General features: G+C 45.6%; 1 long non-coding RNA gene across 2 annotated transcripts in view; it reads right to left on the bottom strand.

The window, feature by feature from the left end:
* LOC127466544 (uncharacterized) overlaps positions 1–18,799 on the bottom strand; it is a 28,421-nt gene that overhangs the window by 3,944 nt on the left and 5,678 nt on the right. Inside the window, exon 3 of one of the 2 annotated variants that reach the window (XR_007902776.1) lies at positions 17,246–17,334. This is a non-coding gene — a long non-coding RNA (uncharacterized LOC127466544). Of the gene's footprint in view, positions 1–15,352; positions 17,335–18,799 lie in introns of those variants that run through there. The other variant, XR_007902775.1, reaches the window with a different exon arrangement.

Consider the following 18,799-nt stretch of genomic DNA (forward strand, 5'->3'; position numbering starts at 1 on the left):
ATGGGCAAGTGCCAAGAGCATGGGGATGTGACCACTTGGAGAGTGGGCTTGCCGGGCTCTGAGCTGCAAGTCCTCCATCCTCTGCTTCATTAAAAACTTCTTCCCTGCCTGAGTGAGCCCTGAGGGAGGGAGAAGTCTAGTCCCAGATAGGAAGACATACCTTAAACCTTTCAAAGCCACTTTTCATTGGACTTTTCTATATTCATCACTGCAGACTAACAGAGATTTTCTGTCTAGTTTAGATGATTTTTTTTTTTAATTTAATCCTATCCAGTGAGAGCCCTCTAGGGAGCTCCTAACCCTGCTTTAATAACATGCTCATTAGTGAGGTTATTCAGGGAGTGGTTTCTATTTGACACTCCAGCATCTTTCCAATTAATGTTGCTTTAAAACAAGCAAACCTTAAAAAAGAGAGAATATCAAACAGCTCAGAGTCAGCACTGCGGGAAGCCAGCAATTTCCTCTGGATTTTCATCTCCTTTCTCTCCAAAATTTGGTTCTTAGTACCACAGCCATTTGCTGAGACAGGAGTAAATTAAAAGAGTACAAGGCCCTGCCATCCTGGTAGCTCAGGGGTGTCAAACCAGAAGCCAGAACACCGAGTGAGACACCAAGGGTTGTTTTGTTGAGCCGGATTAGGTCCCACATGCTGCATGCTCTGGGTCATGCAAGTGCAAGGTTGTACCGACGCACACAGGCATTCCCATGAGCTAAGGGACAACAGAGTGACATTTTCTGCCATCTCTGCAACTGGGAATCCCTTCATCAGCTCAACAGCTCCCAGCACAGGAGGTCTTTCTTTCCCTTGGTCCCTCACCTGAGCATGGCAGTGTTTGTGTGCAGCAGTGTGGGCTGCTGCAGCTGCCAGCAGGATCCCGGGTGGAGGGGCTGTGTGAGCGAAGGGATGTTGCCACAGCTGCTGGAGCAGGGACACAAAACTCCTCTGACATCTCTCTAGATGACTTGGCTCATCCATGTATTTACAGACTGACTTTTCCCCTTGGCTTAGTTATTCCATAATGGGATGGTCCAAGGGCTGAAACAGCTCAGCCTGATCTCTGAGCTTATCGCCACACAGTGACATTGTATTTGCCAGGAGTGTGCCTTGGTTTCCTTTGGATGAAGGTGAGCTCTGGACACATGTCCCATCACCAGGCGACCAAGAAGAGGGAGAGAGAGCACAACAGGTGCTGTGGAAGGTGAGGCATTGCACTATCTGGACATGAGTAACTGAAAAGTGTTTCAAAACATGCTCACTTTACCCAAGATAAGCAGGACTGAAGTGTTTCCTTTGCTGCCCACTACTTTCCCTACTGCAGTAACAAGACTTATTAATTTCATTTTAGGTATAGAAAATTGAAATCTGGGTCAGAAGTGTGGAAAGCAGAGGCACACACAGTACACAGCCCACTGCAAAGAAATACCACCCTTGGTAAGTCAGCAGCTGCAAAGGGAGTAGGACAGAGACAAATTCTGCACTGTTGGAGGGCCAGCATTGTTCCACCAATCAAAGAGAGCTGCAGCCATTTGTACCCAGCTGAGCTGGGCCCTGGAGAGCTGAGGGCAAGTGCTGCCTGGGCCAGGAAGGAAATCAGTGGTGAAACAGCAAGAGAAAAGAGACTGTGAGTTCCTAGAGCTGGTAACAGTATCGAGAAGTGACTTGTGCAGGGCTTCCCTCTGTGTTGTCCTCAAGTAATTCCCCATGATTTGGACTGAAATAAGTGCATAATTGTGTTGCCTACCACAGCTTGCTGAGCACATGTCACTGCCTGTGACACATGGAATAATGTCGGTGTTACCTGATTTGGGGAACAGCTAAACTCTAAGTCTGCAGGCATCCTCCACTTTCTATTATCCCAAGTCCCCCTTAGGCTCCTCTCTTTGCCTTCCCCAGTCTTACACAGAATTTTGGCTCTTTCCTTGTTAATTAAATGACAGCCGTCTGCAGCCAGAGCTTGAATTACACCTGCCTAAAGCGATCAACAATGATTGGAATTGTCGTATCATTTTGATTGCAAAGATTCCCACGCAAGTCAAAACAAGCAGGGAGTGCAGGCATATGCTGAGAGCTATTACCAGGCTGTGAGACGGCTTCCCTTCTGCCAACATGCACCCAAGGCCTATCCCAAGCTCTTCTCTGCAAGAGTGTAAGAGCAAGGCTAAGCAGAATGATTTTTTTCCCTTGGCCTGTGGCTCCTTGCAGTGGTTTGCAATGGGAGCTGAAGATGCTGCTGCTGGCCAGAGGTGTCTGTGGGACCCAAGGCAGTGCTAGAGATGAGGCACAGCCCACAAACATCCTGATCTGCTGTTTCAGGATTATTTCTTTACACCAGGCTTGCAGCAGTTGGTGTTTTCCTGGCTTATTTTATGGCTGTGTTGGAAGAAGAAAAGCCAGTGAAAGGGATATAAGTGAAATAGGGCAAGTCAGAAGTAGGCACATAAAGATGAAAGAGTACAGATCAGTGAGGCTACATGGAAGCTCTCCCCAGCAAGCACTGTGCCTGGATTTCCCCGGGGATTATCAGTTCCTCCCCGTGCTTCACTGTGGTGCAAACACAGTCCTCCTCTGCAGTTGTTCTCCACTCCCCCATAAAGTCCTGACCATGCAAGCAGCAAATGGGATGCCCAAGACTTCCCAGTATATTGGGAAAAGTCTGTCCCAGAGTTTATGGGCAGCTGTGATGGCACAGCTATGCTGGGAGTGCTGGGAGAGGACCTGCAAGCAGCTCAGAGGGAGGAGGGTCAAGCACCAGCTGAACCCCTGATCAGCTCTCAAATCGAACCAGGCACAATGCTTTCAGTAAATATCAAACCAGCTAATAAACGGACAATCTGAGAATCTAAAATTGTTGGTGAAATCAGGCTGAATTTGGGAAAACTGCGATGAAAATCCCTGGGGGAAGGAGGCAGAGGGAGGATGTTGCCCTCTGTAAATGAAACTTCCCACTATGGTTTCAAAGCGCAGTTTGCTTTAAGACCAGATCTCATTTTTAAAGTGAAGCAGGAATAAGGCAGAAAAAGTGTTTGTCAGGTCAAATAACCCAAAGCAAAATATTTCAGTTCAGGTCTAGTGAGACAGATGTGGTCCCCAGCTGAAAGACGAAGTGGGGGGAAACTGAACCAATTTTTTTCCTCCTGATTTCTTGGGTCAGCTACCAGCCAAAAGCCCTCTGACTTGCCAGCTCTGCGCTCCAGCCCAGGGCCATGCCAGGGGCACTGCTGGGGTGGGGGAACATCTCCCTCCTGCTCAATCCCACTCAGGAATTGCAGTGCCCCTTTCTGTTGCTACAGAAACAGCCATGATGTCATCCCCACAGATGAGGAGGTAGCGCAGGAGCTCCCGGGAAGGGCAGAAAGGTCACACAGGATTGAATCCTCCCTGTGCCAAACCCCAGGCACCCTGTCCCCCAGCATGCAAAGGTGTGCTGGGGAAGACAAGAGCTGCAGGACAAGAGGTGAAAGGATTTGCGTCCTCAGGAAGCACATTTTAAGCTTTCTATACTGAAAACTCACATATTTTTGGAGGTCTGGAATAGATTCTTCAGTGTACTGGTTTGGAGCAATAATGACATCCAGTGGCTGGTTAGCTTAGTTCTCAAGGGGAATCATGCACAAGCATCCCCCATTCTGTTGCTGCTGAAGGGTGTTAAAGTGGGACAGGCTGGAGCAGACGGACGTGTTTGCAGGTCACTCCATATTCCTCTCACACCTGGAAAAAACAGCACTAGGATGAGCCCTATGGCTCCTCCACCAGCTCAAGAACCTGCTCCCAGGACATGCTCCTGCTGAATCCTCCCCAGCACGCCCCAAGCCTGCTTCTTTTGAAGTTAAAAGTCTCTTGATTTCAGGGAGGGAGCAGAATGAGAGCCAAGAACTCTACTTCTGGCTGCTCCAGGCATACCCCAGGCTTGCTGGAGAAGCACATATGGTGAACACCAGCCTCCAGGAGGCAGTCAGGCAGTGTGGGCACTGTACACTGACACAGTTTGTGGCACAGAGTGACAAAAGCCGAGATACCTGAGCCCAGGCTGAGCTCTTTCTGTGCTCAGAGAAACCAGGGAATCCTGAAACACTGGGACACCATGTCAGGATACATGGGCCACAGGTTGCCAAAACAGAGCAACATCATTGGATGTTGCCATGCCAAGGGTGACACTGACTCCTGTGTCCCACAGCTTTCACAGCAATTGCCCTGAAAGAGGTCCCCAGGCACTTACATTATGGGGAAGGGGCCAAGGCCTGGGGCACATCATAACCTCAGCATAGGAGAGGCACTTCTGTCTGCATGGTGGGCAGGAGCACATCTCTGTGGTGTCAGAGGGATGGTCTGGATTCAGTATCTCCCCCCAGCCATGCTGTCCCTCCTTCAGTCCCAGGTAGGCTGTATGTGCACCATTTGGAGAAGCAGTGGCTGGAGATCCTCTTGGCAGAGCTCCTCCTGCAAGGTCAGGCTCCCAAGCAGGCACAAAGCCAACCTAAAAAAAACCAAGCAGCATCTCTGGGCCTTTGGCAAGAAGCAGAGTTGTGTCCCTTTTGCCCAAGCCAGGGACCAGGACAGCACCACCTGGGGGTCTGAGGCACAGAATATCAGCAGATTTATGTGGGATGAAACAAGACTCAGTATCTGGGCCTCAGCCACCACAGCGGCTTCGTCACATTGACAGCAAAGGCAGGAGAAAGATTTATTTGAAGCCAGAGCCCAGCTGTTGGGGTTTTAAGGTCTCTGAATGCATCCCCTGCAAAAAGGCAGGTTGGCAAGGCCTGTCAGGAGCGGTTCCTCTTCATCCCTGCCAATGATTACTGGGTCAGGCAGAGGTTTCACTCCGGAGCTGATGGCTTTACATGCATGGATGTTCCCAGTTCCCCTCAAGGCTCCAGCAGCAAACGCAGCTCAGCTCACGTGTGCCTGCCCAGACCCCAACCAAGCCACTGAGACGTGAAGGATGCAGTTACGCAAGCGGAGAGAGCACCAGTGCCTCTTCCCCCACAGCTCACTGAGCTGGCACAGGGGCTGGCACAGCCTGGGCTGTCAGCACTGCTGGACACAGCTGAGCATCACACGGGGGCTGCACTCACCATGCAGGCTCTGGCACTCCACGTCTGGCACCTCACATCGCTGCCAGAGTGGACTGGATAACTGGGATCGGTGTGGATCCAGGCCATGGCCATGGCACGGACTCAGGAGCCTCTCACCCCTTGACAGCAGCCATGAAGTTCTCCCTCACATGTGCTGTGCTAGGAGTGTGAGGTTTGCCTCATGTCTGCTTCTCATCTCAGCTGTAGCTGAATCTCAGGAAGAGACACCTTTGTCTGGGACGAGCAGATGGAGATTCATCTCCAAGGAACCTGGGAGAATGTTAAAGTCGATTAAGCCAGGGGTACTAATTGCAGAGAGTCAACAGGCATCTCTCGCTGCCCTGGAAGATGTGCAAAGACCCATGAACAGTCAGGGACACAGATGATGAGCTGATTTAAGGAATCACCTCTTTAAAAAGCCACTTTAACAGTAAGGTCATCACCTTGTTGAATGATCCCAAGTGACTTACATTTTCCCAGCACTGATCACAGCAGTTTCTATCACAGCCTATAAGCACACATACACCTTCATTTCAGTGAGGCAGCTGCTGTGATGGCCTTGCTCACACTCCTCACTCCTCAGAGAGGATTGCTCTGTGTGCCCAGCACCCAAACACAACTGCAGGGGGAAAGTGCCTCCTGGCATTGCTGTTAGCAGGGCAAGTGTATGGTTTAACAGCTGTAATGGGCCTCAGAACTGCCTGTCTCCAGCTCACAGGGGAAAGGGTTTCTGCCAACACGGTGCTTCTCCACAGGATGTTTCACCCAGGTGATGAACGAACAGGCTTCTTGTTCTTTTCTGCTCTTAAAATTAATAGCAAGTGCTCAGAGTCACATCTGCATGGGAGAGGCACTCTAGAGTCCGCTGTGCCTCTCTCCTGCTGTTCCTGACAGGCCACCAGTGCTCCAGCAGTTCCAGGAGAGGAGAAGCCCTGAGGCTCTCCCCTTGAAATGCCGTGTGCTGCCTTTACAAGGAAGTCTCTGCTGAAGTGAGGGAGAGATCAGCCACAGCTGGTCCAGGTGTAACCCTGGCCAACACATCATCTGGATGGGACACCTTCATCTTTGCAGAGCCTTGGCAAGACCCTGCCTGATGCCAGGAGCCTGGTGGTCTCAACCAGCTCTTCTTGGCCAGCTGCTGGTGCACAGAGCCAAGATCACAGAGAGCAGGAAGCAATTCAGGACCAGTCCTGCTGTGGAGGTTTCTCAAACAAAGAGCAGAAGAGACTGTTGCATAAGTGCAGGAAAAGCTCCTCAAGCACTTGGTAGGGATTTTTCCTGGGGAGGCATGAGGGACAGCCAGCATTTGAGAGAGCAGGGAGGTAGGATGCAGGTCTGACCCCAGCAGTAAGTGGATGCATGGCCACAGGCAATGCTGCCAGTGGTTTGCAATCTCCTTTCATAGAGATGCTGTCTCCCTCACCTTCATTGCTATTGCTCATTTCTGGTCTGTAGGGAAAGGAAGAAAGGAGAAAGAAAAGGAAAGGAAGGGGGAAAAGGGAGAAAGAAAATAGAAAGAAAAGAAAGAAACAGGAAAGGGAAATGGAAAAAGGAAAGAAAAAGAGAAAAGCTATTGCAGACCCAAAGGACCCTTCCAGCCCAATATTTAATAGGTTTTCTCCTGTTATATTAGCACTAGACAATCAAACTGTTCAGCACAAGGTTATTTCCCTCTAGGTTAGAGTGGTGACTTGGTGAATGCTTAAGGAGATCTAACAGACATGTTATTGTGTTCGTGAAGGCTGAGGGATCACCAAAAGCTCGTGCTGGTCTCTAATGGCCTCGTGCTGCTGGGCATGCCGGGTTTGGAATGAGACAAACCAGAGGTCTCAGATGAGGGACCTCACACCAAGCTCTGCCTTTGTCCTGGGAGGAAGGGACCCCATTCCCTGGCCAGCCGCAGACATTTGGCAGTTCTCTCCCAGTTCACCTGTGCAGACACGTGGCTCTGCTGGGCTTTCCAATGTGCAGTTGCCAGCTGCCATTGAACAGCTGCCACTTGGCCTCCTGAGAGGGCTGTTTCCTAATGCCAGCATCAAATCCTCCATCACTTCTCAAAATGCTGTGGGAACAAATACATGTTGTACCAACATGTTACTGCTGCAACCCCTCCTGCCCGCACCCGTGCTGTGCACTGAGTGATCTGCTGCCCAGTTCCACTGTGGGTCCCAATCCACAGCCAGTCCCACTGCTAAAAAGTGGGTTTCAGTTATGGAAATGGATTTTTGTTCCCTCTTCCAGCTCGTGCCCACAAGGTACAATTTTGTCAGTCATTAATTAAGCAAAATCATGTATTTCCTTCCTTCAGGCAGGGCTCCTTACACCCTTATATCTTAGCCTCAGTATCCTCTACTTTCCTCCACAGATTTAATTTCCTTCATCTTTTGTCCTGTAACTCCTCCCTGCAACTTCCCATGCTCGTGCCTCTCTCCCTCCTTCCCTCCTTTCCTCCCTCCTTCCCTCCCTCCCTTCCTTCTTTCCCTCCTTCCTTCTCCTTTAATTGTTTTCTTTTGTGGTTTTTTTCTCTTTTCTGTTTTTTCTCTTCTCGTCTCTTTTCTCTTCTTTTCTCTTCCCCCTCCCTCCTCTTCCTCTTCCCTTTCTTCTTCTCTCTTTCTTTCATACTTCATTTTCTTTGAATGCTCTGATTTCAACCTAGAGTCACCATTTGTGTCCTATTGCCCCCCCATTTCATTTTAGGCCTCTAATTTACCAGGATTGAGTTATATTATAAAGAATAGAAATGTCCATGTAGTTAAAGCTCTGGGGCTGAGAGATATGGGTTTAACTCCCAGCCCTGCCACACTCTGTTTGTACAGTAGGGTGCTTAGATATGACAGCTGTGAGACCCACAGAAAATCCCTCTGAGGCTTATTTATGGAGGATGGTACAGTGCGTTTGAACATCTAGTCCCTACAGGTGCAGAGTTGTTCAATCCCACATTTTCCTAGTCCATGTGACTCTTCTGTGGAGTTTAGAAACCTCAATATCTCCCCAGCCTGGCATTGCTCTGTTGCTAGCATAAATCCCAGCTCCCCTGTGCTGCAGCAAGCCTTTTAGAGCTCTTTTAAATGACATTACCTTTTCCTTGTATATTTTTGATCCAAAGCACAGAAGAAAGCTAACAGAGGGAAATCAGCACTTTAGCTTGGTGATGTGGCAGTTCATAAGCAAGTCAGCTTATGTGGGTTTGGATGATACAGAAATTGGCTAGTGGGAAGAATATTTACAGGAGTCTTTTCTCAGCTTTGGAATTAGAGAAAATAATCCTACTAAATTAAACAAAAGTGATAATAATATAAAAGAGTGCTTCTTAAACGTAACAGCTTCCTTCCTTGCCAGCAACATAGAACTCAATGTTTTCAACACATGTATAATGCATTTTTAATGTAAACAGCGTGAGGCAAAATTCCAGCATAGGATGTGAAATAGAAAGAGAAATTGTTCAGGAAGGGAGCTGGGGAAATTGCTAACGCTGCAACAGAATGAAACTTTCTCTAAATCCCAAGCTCTGTCTGTGGGGCATTACAGCATCAATACTATTATCACTGCACACCATGGGCCGCTTATTGCCTTTAATTATGTTAGTAAAATAAAGGATCCTTTCTGGCCGGACTGGATGGACAATGTTAAGCCATGCTGGAAAAGCTGGATAAACCTCATTAAGGAGAATTTGGCACAGGGAGAGATAAGGCTGTGTGCTCACCAAGTTCAGGATACTTCAAAGGGAAAAAAGGCTTTTGATAATGGATTTCTCAGAAGTCGGGACATGACTGGGCACCTTACTCATCCTACAGCCAACTGCTCACAGAGGAGGGGAGGTCTTCCTGGAAAGGGCCCTCTGCTCATGTTGCCACTTCCACAGACATGTGCTGTAATGGTGCTGCATCATAACTATAATTTTAGGGTTACAAGACTCTGCCCCTTTGTTTCAGTGCTCCTGAAACCACAGAGCATGCAGTGAAAGGGCCATGGCCCCAGGCACGCACACGATGGGATGGCAGATCCCTGTGGATCTGCTGCATCCAATGGTTCCCAGACTGTGTGGGCAGCTGGGCTGCACGTTCTCCTGTGTTCCATCTTGTGTTTGCATTGAAGACACGGTGAGAGAGGAAGGAGCAGGGTTATTATGCATGCAGACAAGAGTGATCAGGGAGGGATGGCAAGGACACTTTGGGGACAAGGTTAGAATTCAAAATGATTTAGACAAGTTGGATGAAATGGCCCCAAATACCGAGGTGAAATGCAAACTGGGGACAACAGCAAGCCCTGCTGGAGGCACAGATTGCTCATATCCAGGGTGTGAATGACTGAAGGCATGCTCTTTATTCCAGAAAGGAGCTGGGATAACAGCAGTCACAGGGCAAGGGTCTGTCCTGCAGCTCTGTTCTGAATGAGGAATGGTCCCTCTCGTTGTGTAGCCTAACAAGTGGCAGAGGAGGATTTTAGTCTCGTCTCTCCCTCAGCTCAACTACTCAGTCCTTAAGGCCTTTAAAAGATAACCTCCGTGAGGAAGGGAATGGTCTGTCCTCTGCAGCTGCAGCAGACAGGACAAGATGACACAGGTTTAAATTGCAGTGAGAGCAAATCAGGTTAGACACAGAGGACTGTTTACAGGGTCTGGAGCAGATAACTTTGGCATGCTGGGGAGTCTCCATGCCGACAGCTGTAAACTTTTCTCTCCTGTTAGTGTACAAGTCTAAAATGCCATCTGTGTGGCAAGAGGAATTTGGGAATTTTACGCATCCTCAAGGAGAGGAGGTGGCCTGGGTTCCCCTGAAGCATTTTCCCTAGCACAGGGGAGGCAAGGCCGGTTCATTGTCCTATGTACTAACACTGCTCTGAATATTGGGAAAAGATAGAAGCAATGCTATTTTTGAAGGCAATATTGAACATAAATAGACATGGCAAGGTGCCAGCTTCAAACCAGAACTGTTTCCAATAGAGCTGGGTGAGGCACTCAAAGAGTCTTTTGAAAAATCCATTAAGGCTCCATCAAAACAAGGAGCTTTTCAGAATGACAGACACATAGGTGCCTTCTTCATCTCATTCATTGAAATAAAAAAATCAGGCACGTTTTCTCCTTATTTCCTTTCACACAGACTCAGCCCCTCCGGAGGAAAAAAAAATAAATTAAAGTTTCTGTTGTGGAGAAGAAGGCAGCACCATTTCAAGTTTTAACAGATCTTCTATTGATCAGGCTTAAATTGGCTGCGTGCTGCCTGCAGTTGAGCTCCGCTGCACTGCTGCTGACATGGAAAGGACTTAGCAGGCAGGCGGAGAGCTCACCAGCCTGCAACCCTCATCCAGTGCTCAAAGCTTCAATATGCAGAAGCTTTCAAGGCTGAAAAGCCCAGGCTTTTGCCTTTCCACCAGTAGGTCTTTGAACACCTCTGGGTCTTTGTAATAGCAGCATTTGCTTCATCATTTCAATTTCTGTATGAGTCACAGTTCCCCTCATGTACTACTTTTCCTTTCCCACTCTGCCTCAGAGATAAGAATTCAGTGTCCCAGAGCAGAGATTTGAGAAACCTCAGGCAATGGATTCATGTCCGGAAAAAAAATGAATCTTATCTACGACAAAGAGGGAAAAGGAAGGGGGTGAAATATGTTCGTAGTAAAATTGTTAAGAGACCAAATCGGTGCCTCCTTAGGAAGTTCCTGGGATGTAAAGCACCAATTAACGTGCACATGATGTGAAATATGAATAGGCCAGGGCTTTGACTCATCCCCCAGTACAAACCAAGTGAAGAGTTTGAGTTGGCAACACAAGTAGCAATTTGAAGAGGGAAAAGGAAAGCCTTTCATTCTATCTGGATGTGCCTCCAGCCATAGCAGAGGGACAGAGGAAGTCATACAAGTTAGGAAATGCCAAGACATGGAGATGTGACCTGAGGGTGCCTGTGGTCTGCCTTGGCCACATGCCAGAGCACGGCCCCAGGTCCATGCAATTATTTCCATTGTGAATTCAATAACATTGCAAACTTGCACACATGAGCAAGGACCTCAGACTAGAAAGGAACAATACACACTTCAGCTGTGGACCCCCAAGCACTGGGTCATGTTAATCAATCAACCCACTCAGTTCCTCTGGCAGAGAAATATTTTTAAAATATTTTAGGAGACAGGAAAAGGATCAAATTGTTGAGAAAGCCACCAGAACTGGTCATTTGATTCTTTAGAAGATGCTAGTTCTACCTGTTTGTAAGGGACCTGAACGCTGGGGACATGGAGAGGTGGATGAGTGATAAGTCCTTGGCTGTGACCTCCAACTGACCCAGGCAAGACAGCACCAATGCCCCGCCCTGCCTGGCTGATTGATATTTGGGACCCAGCAGGGTTGGTGTTCAGGCACTGAGGACAAACCAAAGCCATTTTTGGTGCACTCTCTATTTACAGCTGCAGCACAACCAAATCCATCAAGCAGGAAGAGGAGTTGTCACTGTCACATCCCGGAGGAAGACTGGGCTGACTCAATTAGGAGACGTACACGAGTATTGATTATTGCCAAGTACAAATTCTCTCTCCCTCTCAACTATGTGGTACTGTTAGTTTATTTTCCTCCTCCAGGTTATTCTTAATTTCAAAATAACACAATTGTTGTTGTTCCCAATGTACAATACAAATTGACAATATAATATAGCTTGTATTACCACAGTCCCTACTGGCCTCTGATGAGTTAGTAATTCAACCATCTGATTTCCTCATTTTTTTTTTCCTTTTTGCTTGTGGATTCCAAGCTCTCTGAAAATGTATTTCTTGTTTACATTCAAATCAAAGCCACCTCACAGCCATAGGATGTCTGAAAGATTTTTCTTGCCCTTCAACTCTGCTATAGAGGAGGCTGGATCTGTTCCAAAGATCTTCTCCTGTAATCGCAGCCATCAGTCACTTATCCCCAGAGAAATTTATGCCAACCCCTCTCTGTATGATGGGACAACTGTTTCGGAGGGGGCAGTAGAGCCTGTGAGCTTCCTGCCTCAGCTTACAGGTTGGCACTAATCAGGGAATGGATGTAGCAAGCTACGGTGTGCCAGGACCAAATGCATCTGCCTACAGACCTGTTTCTCCAGGTGGGAACTCATCATCCCTGCCTCTGGAAATAAAGCCATTGGAGGATCTTGCTATTAACTTAAGAGCCTAAAAAAAGGGTCTCCTGCATCTGAAAATGGAGATCTCACGGTCCTGCACTCGGTCAGAGCAAATAGAAAGGTTGAACTTCCTACGCAAGCATCATCACTCTCCTGCCCTTGTAGTGCAATTTTGGAGCCCAACTTCTCCCACACCTGCAGTTTCTTGCATGGAACTGGCAAAATGCACTGACTGCGTTGAATAAGCCTAGGGACTCAGAGGTCCCATGATCTCACCAGAAGATATTAAAATTCTTCATCTTCCTCTCGCCTGATGAAAGAGGTATGAACTGTGCTTGGGCCAGTTAGAAATTAAACCATTTCCAGTGTATAACATCTATTGCTCTCCTTGGGGATGACTCAGGATGTGAGTTACACATTTCTGGTGGAATGGTACTGGAGAGGACAGCAGGGCCAGCACTTCAGTTCTATATTTATGGATATCATCAGAAAAGTTTTATTGGATACATATTTTGCATCCCTCTCTCTGGAGGACTTTCACAGTATTTTTGTTCTCTTACTTTCAGTAACTGATTTTATACATGTATGTACACAGAGGGGATGTGGGTAAGAATTCCTCAAAGTATGGAGAAACAGTGATTGTTTCCCACTTGACATAGGGAGGGAACATGGAACTCCAACCTTGACTGTAAGTCCAAGGGACTGGAGTGGGTCTGACCCTTCTACTTCTTACCACAATCACACTTGCCTCCTTTAAAGGACAATTGCCATGTACTAGCCTGCACAAAGGCCACCTGCCAAGGCTGCTTTTTCTTCTGGCTCCCCTTCAAGATATGCTGCTTTCTCCATTTAACTCACCTGTCAAGGGCACCTGAGTGCCCTCCCTGAGGGCTAATCCAGTGATCCCTGCCAAGGAGCCTTGGGTTGTGTTTCAGAGAGTGTAAAGTCTTCAGCACATACTCCCAAAAACCTGGCTGCCAGGCTTCCTCCAGGGACAGTGCTCATATGGTGGCACAACTGAAACGTGGGGCCACTGTGTAGCTAAGGACAAAACCCATCTGCAATTAGATGTAAAACAGGGTGATTCAGTTCCAGTCCTGATGCCCTCATCGGAGTGCATTCTCCTTTCTCCAAAAGATGAGATGTTCTAAGATTTCCACCCAAATAGGGAAAAACAAAGCAGTATTTTGAAGGTTTTCACAAAAACAACACATCCCACGGGTAGTTTGGGTCAATCAAATATATTCTTTTGCTCACTTTTCCCATGTAATATAAAATGGGGATGAAAAATTGACAAAAAGTGAAATGACTGCGACTTCGTTTGAAAAATCATCAAAGTAGAACACTGTAACCTAAAAGTTACTTTTGAAAAGGGAATGATCAAAACAATATGGCCTGATGTGTCAAAATAACATTTCCAACAAAAATTGCTTTAACAACATTTTTCTCAAAAGCTCTTCATTGCATCATTCCCAAAAGGACCATTCTTGGTGATAGCATGAAGAGATCATCCAGGAATCTTCTCCTCTTATACTTCCTTTTAAGGCAGTGGTAATGTGCATCAGTCTCCTCTTCTCTCTTCATGTGCTGCCTTTGATACTTCTAGTCTTTTGTACAAAGCCTTGTTATTAATGTTGGCCATGGGGAGCACACGTGTGAGATGCACAGCACCACAGACCCTTCACAGCTGCACCATGTTTGCCTTCAGCAATGGGGGATTGGTCAGAACTGACACAGATGTCCCCAGGACAGCAGTGATTTATCAGAAGGAAAGTGAGCCCGATGTGAAGGTCGCATGACACGTTTCACCCCACTCACATTCGTAAGTCCAACGTGCATCTGTTGGCTGCTGAGCATGTACAGAGCAGGTATCTAGATAGGAAGGTGTGTGCTTATGCACTTGTCAGCGTAGCATTGAGATGTCCAGCATGTAGGAGAAATATATATAAGAAACAATCACTGGAGCATGATTGTGTGGTCCCTCAGCTCAAGACAGTACGTGCTGAACTCCGTCCACACGAGTGGGCTGGTACAGACCTGAACAGAGCATAATGAAGGCCCTTCTTCATCATGCAGGTGCCACTTATCCTGACTCAGATTCAGTTACACTCGTGGAGCTGATTGCAGATTTCAGCCTACTCTTGCATAGCAAGAGCATATTCAATGTTCCAGGGACTCAATGAAACAAGAAGTCAGCACGTGGTCTTCCTTACAGCCCCCGGGTCTTGTTCATCCCTGGTGGAGCCACATAAAAAACGAGTCTGGCCTATTTTGTCAGATGCAGAGATATCTGTGGAATAGTATGTTCAATCCTTTATGTCAGGTCATCTATCTCTCCTTAGCAAAATTAATCCGTGATTACTTCTCCATTTACTGTTGTTTTTTTTTAAAATACAGAATTATATAGTAACCTTCAAACAGAAGGAGGGAGAATAAATACGTTTAATTTAAAAGTTTAACTAGTCAAAGCAAAGTTAGGGAAAGCACTGAGCATCTCAGGTGCTGGTTAACCTATAAATGAAAAATAAGGAAGACAAGGAAAAGGAATATTAAATTATGTAAATTCTTAGGGGAATCATATCTTGGCTCATATACAAGTCTAAGCTGCTGCAGGAAAGAAATGGGAAGACTGGGCTGGAGGAAATGCGACAATTGGTGTCTTCCCATGGAAAGCAAGGGAAAACCTTCAGCTTCCATAGAATGGAAAATAGCTCCAATTATAAAACAGTTTAGGTCACTACATAAAAACAGTGATGGGTTTTGCCCTCAAAACCAAATAGCAAAGCAAGTCCCATGGTCAAATATAGTTTATCCACACATGCAGCTGACACACAGCCCTGTAAGGGTTGTTCCCATTGCATGAAGCTCCTGCTTTATTGTAAAGAAGGAGCTGTAGTATGGGGAGAGCATCCACAGAGATGGAGCTTGCACACTGGTCTTTCTCCTTCAGACAGGAATCAAGTCTCTTGGGAACACGTATTGGATTTTTGCAGGTACAGCCTCCTTCATAATTTATGGCAGGCTGCCTCAAAACCTCCCTGGATGCTTTCCTTTTCCCCATGCAGACATGTAGGACCCAGGACCAGTGCAAGAAACGCCAAATCCCACAGCAGCTCACTTGTCTGATGGCAAGGATGGGTACTGACACATTTTTCTCTAGTCCTGCTGTCTCCAGCTTCTCTGTGGGAGCTGATGCTGCAGGACTCATCTTGCATTGTTATGTAGATAAGTAGAAACTCCTCTCCAAAGCTCTAACGTGCCTTACAAGTCAACAGGAAATAAACTTCTGCAAAGAATGCTGAGTTGTAAGGCTGGTCCCAGCTGGTTTTGGGAACACTGTTCTGTTGGAAACCATATTTCATGGTGTTTAATCGTGACAGGATTTTCTGAAGAAGGCCAAGCATGTGGGAACATTTATCACTCCCTGGAAGCTAATGGTTGGTCCTCAGCACAGATTTACAATTTAATTGAAAAAAAATGAGAGAAAGAGAAGAAATTTTGATTAACACTGCTCTTAATCATCAAAGCTTTGGCTGGGCATCCCCTGGTTTTGCCAGCCCAAGTCATAACATGTATTAGAGGACTACAGTAGAAACATCCAGAGAGGAGAATAAAGCAAGAATGAGGCAAAGGACAGTCTCACTTACTCAGGAGTAACTCCATGACATAAATAGCTACTTCACATTTATGAAGATGCGGAAACTCAGCTTGTCCCAGTGCCTTCTCAACATTGAACATTTTTCCTTCCTTCTAATCTTTAGGACCTTCCCCAGCAAGCCTCCCTTCAGGCTCCTATTTGGAATGTTTGCATGATATATCAGGAAACATCTCTAAAAAGAGACATCAGTCTACGGCATGGAATTCTCTCTGGGAAATTATCTGCTGTGCTGCAGGCTGTGAAGGGGAGATCTGTTACCATTCAAGAGCTGTCCCATTCAAAAACTGCTGAAGCAAAGAGCAAAAATTCTCTGAGTCAACGCTGAACCAAAGTCCCAGCCAACATCAGGGAGCCCTTCCTGTTAGAAGAGCCTCTTTTCAGATAAGACTTTCATCCAAGGTTATCTGAACACTTGCAATCAAATGGCATTTTGTGCTAACATTAATCCTGGTGTCCTGGCCACGTTCCAGTTCGAGTAACAACCTTCTGCCAACTTAAATTCCTCCAGAGGTTTCAGTAGGATGCAATTTTTTTCCTCTTTTTTGTATTCTATTTCTGGATAGTCAATTCTGGACAGTGCAAAAGACTGACCACGTTCTAACCCAGCACTGGTAGCACTTCATTTGTGAGAAAAGTGGACCTTGAAGTGAGAAGGACCAAAATGCTGCATGAAAGAACATTATTAATAATAAATGGCTTTTACAACGCATTTCTACTTTTCTTTTAAGTTCTGGTATCAATGGAAAATGTAGAGCTGGAATACTATTGAGATCCCTGAGAAAGTTTATTGGCAATCCCAGCCATTGGAACAGAGGAATGCATTTTAAGTTGTGATCAATACACTTGTGACACAAATGAAAGGGAGATGTTATATAAGGAGTTTTTTCCACTGGAGAGAGCCCTGACAGCCAGTTATTGCACTGAGGAAAGGAAGTCATCCAGATGGACTCTCCGTCACACTAATGAAGCCATCTCATAACTGTAACAGAGACCTCGTGTATCTGCTGTGACACTTAGCAAATCCGGGCATGAATAAATAACCAAAGTCCAATTGAATTAACCTCCAGCTGATCAGCCCTACTAAACAAATTATCCTAAACTCTGAACAAGATTAAAAGGACTGGCACAGGCCAGAATCATGTGGCAGGAGTGTTAATTCAGTTTAACAAGTTTAAACCTAATCCCTCAGTGTTCTCTGATTTCAGGGTTTCAGGGCAAACAGGTTCTAAAATGCTCTTGGAAGGGTTAGAAAGGGAGGCTCGCATGAAGTTGAGAGAAAAAACATGATCTCAGCCTGGAGTCACCTAAAGAAACAGAAGAGGAATTGCCAGTGCAGAGCAGAGAAGGACTTAGGCAGAGCATTTCTTACAGAGACAGAAGAGGGTAGGAAAATGACTTTGATTTCCTTATGGAATATTCCAACCTCATTTCCAGGATGAAACTTAAAAGGTTGATAGCACATCTGCTTTTCTTGATTTTCATATTTCTTGTGCAGAAATAGAAGATAAGCACCTATGAAATAAGAGACAATGCTTCATTTTAATGCCATTTTCTCCAGTATATAATTGTATTTCTCTCCTAAGAGTACATTTGTACTGTCCATCAAAAGCACAATTCAATTATCACAAACTTCAGTTCATTACTTAGAATGGCACTAACAAAGAAACAAAGTACTTGTTTTTTTCTATGTTGATTCATAAAAGAATTTATGTGGTCAGTTAAAATTAACTTTAAACTTCAACTTTAATAGACTCAACATTTTGCAGGGTTCTGAAATGTTAAACCTGCTTCCAAGAGAAACTATTTATTTGATTAATTTCTAGACACAGGAGGAGATGTAGTAAACTCTACAAGTTTTCTGAAACGGAGATAATCAGGATTTGAAACTCTTCTAAATACAAGTTCCTGTAGTATATGCACGTGCCTAACAAAATCTTTCCAATCAAAAAATTCCTCATATATGTATTTCCAATCTTCTGTCTTAGGTAAGTCCTTCAATACAGCTCCCAGCTTCCTATAATCTCACACTTTTTCAGTGAGTCTGGTTAGTATATGTACAGAAATCTGTCTCTCTACAGCCCACGGAAGAGCACCTGCTTGCATCCTTTTGCCTTGCCATGGAATGTCTTTATGCAGGTCTGGCTTGGATTCTTTATTGTCATCCACAGCATAACTGTAGCTTTATGTGCTAAACTTCAGCACCAGATAGGATGTTCATTTTGACTAGATGGCAAACAAATTTAATGTACCAGGAAAGAGGAAGCATTCAGACATCAGGTATTTTCACCATCTCCATCTTCAACATCCAGAAAGAACTTAAAAATCAGATAGAGCCAATCTTCATCTATTATTCAAGAGTAATTCATTATACCCAGGAATCATTTTGGTACTGTTTCATTGGCAAGGCACAGAGTTGTCCACTTTGTTGGGAAATGCCTGAATGCTTCCACATATTTAAGTTTTGCAAAATGAATACCTCCTGTAATTCTGAAACTTTTGTTACACAACCCTCGAAATGGAATCATGACCTATCTACTGTGTACTTTGCTATTATTTATGCAGTATATAAATGCAAGGTAAATATTTATTCTCATTTTCCACTGTGTGCACTGACTGATATCTCCCAAAGTTAACAGCAGCATTATGAACTGCAAATGATGACACATTGTCAAAGTTGAAACCATTTGGTTAGATGCCTCTTACATTTTCAAATATTCCCAATGCAATTTCATAACTGTCTTGAACATAATGAGGCAATGGATTTTTCCTCTTTCAACAGTGTAACAATGAACAACTATTAGAACCACTTTATTATTTCCCGAGTTTGAAGGATCAGTGGCCACAGAGAAAATATGCCCTTTTCAACCAAGTTTTTAATTGTTTTCTCACTTGAAAGAGGAGCTAATTTATTACTGGCAGCGCAGAAGGCATTTGTCTCATCAAGATATATCATTCTAACTATGGGTGAATACTAGAC

The sequence above is a fragment of the Manacus candei genome, unplaced genomic scaffold, assembly GCF_025592945.1.
Source record: "Manacus candei isolate 608988 ecotype Guabito, Panama unplaced genomic scaffold, ASM2559294v1 h1tg000002l, whole genome shotgun sequence".
NCBI lineage: Eukaryota > Metazoa > Chordata > Aves > Passeriformes > Pipridae > Manacus > Manacus candei.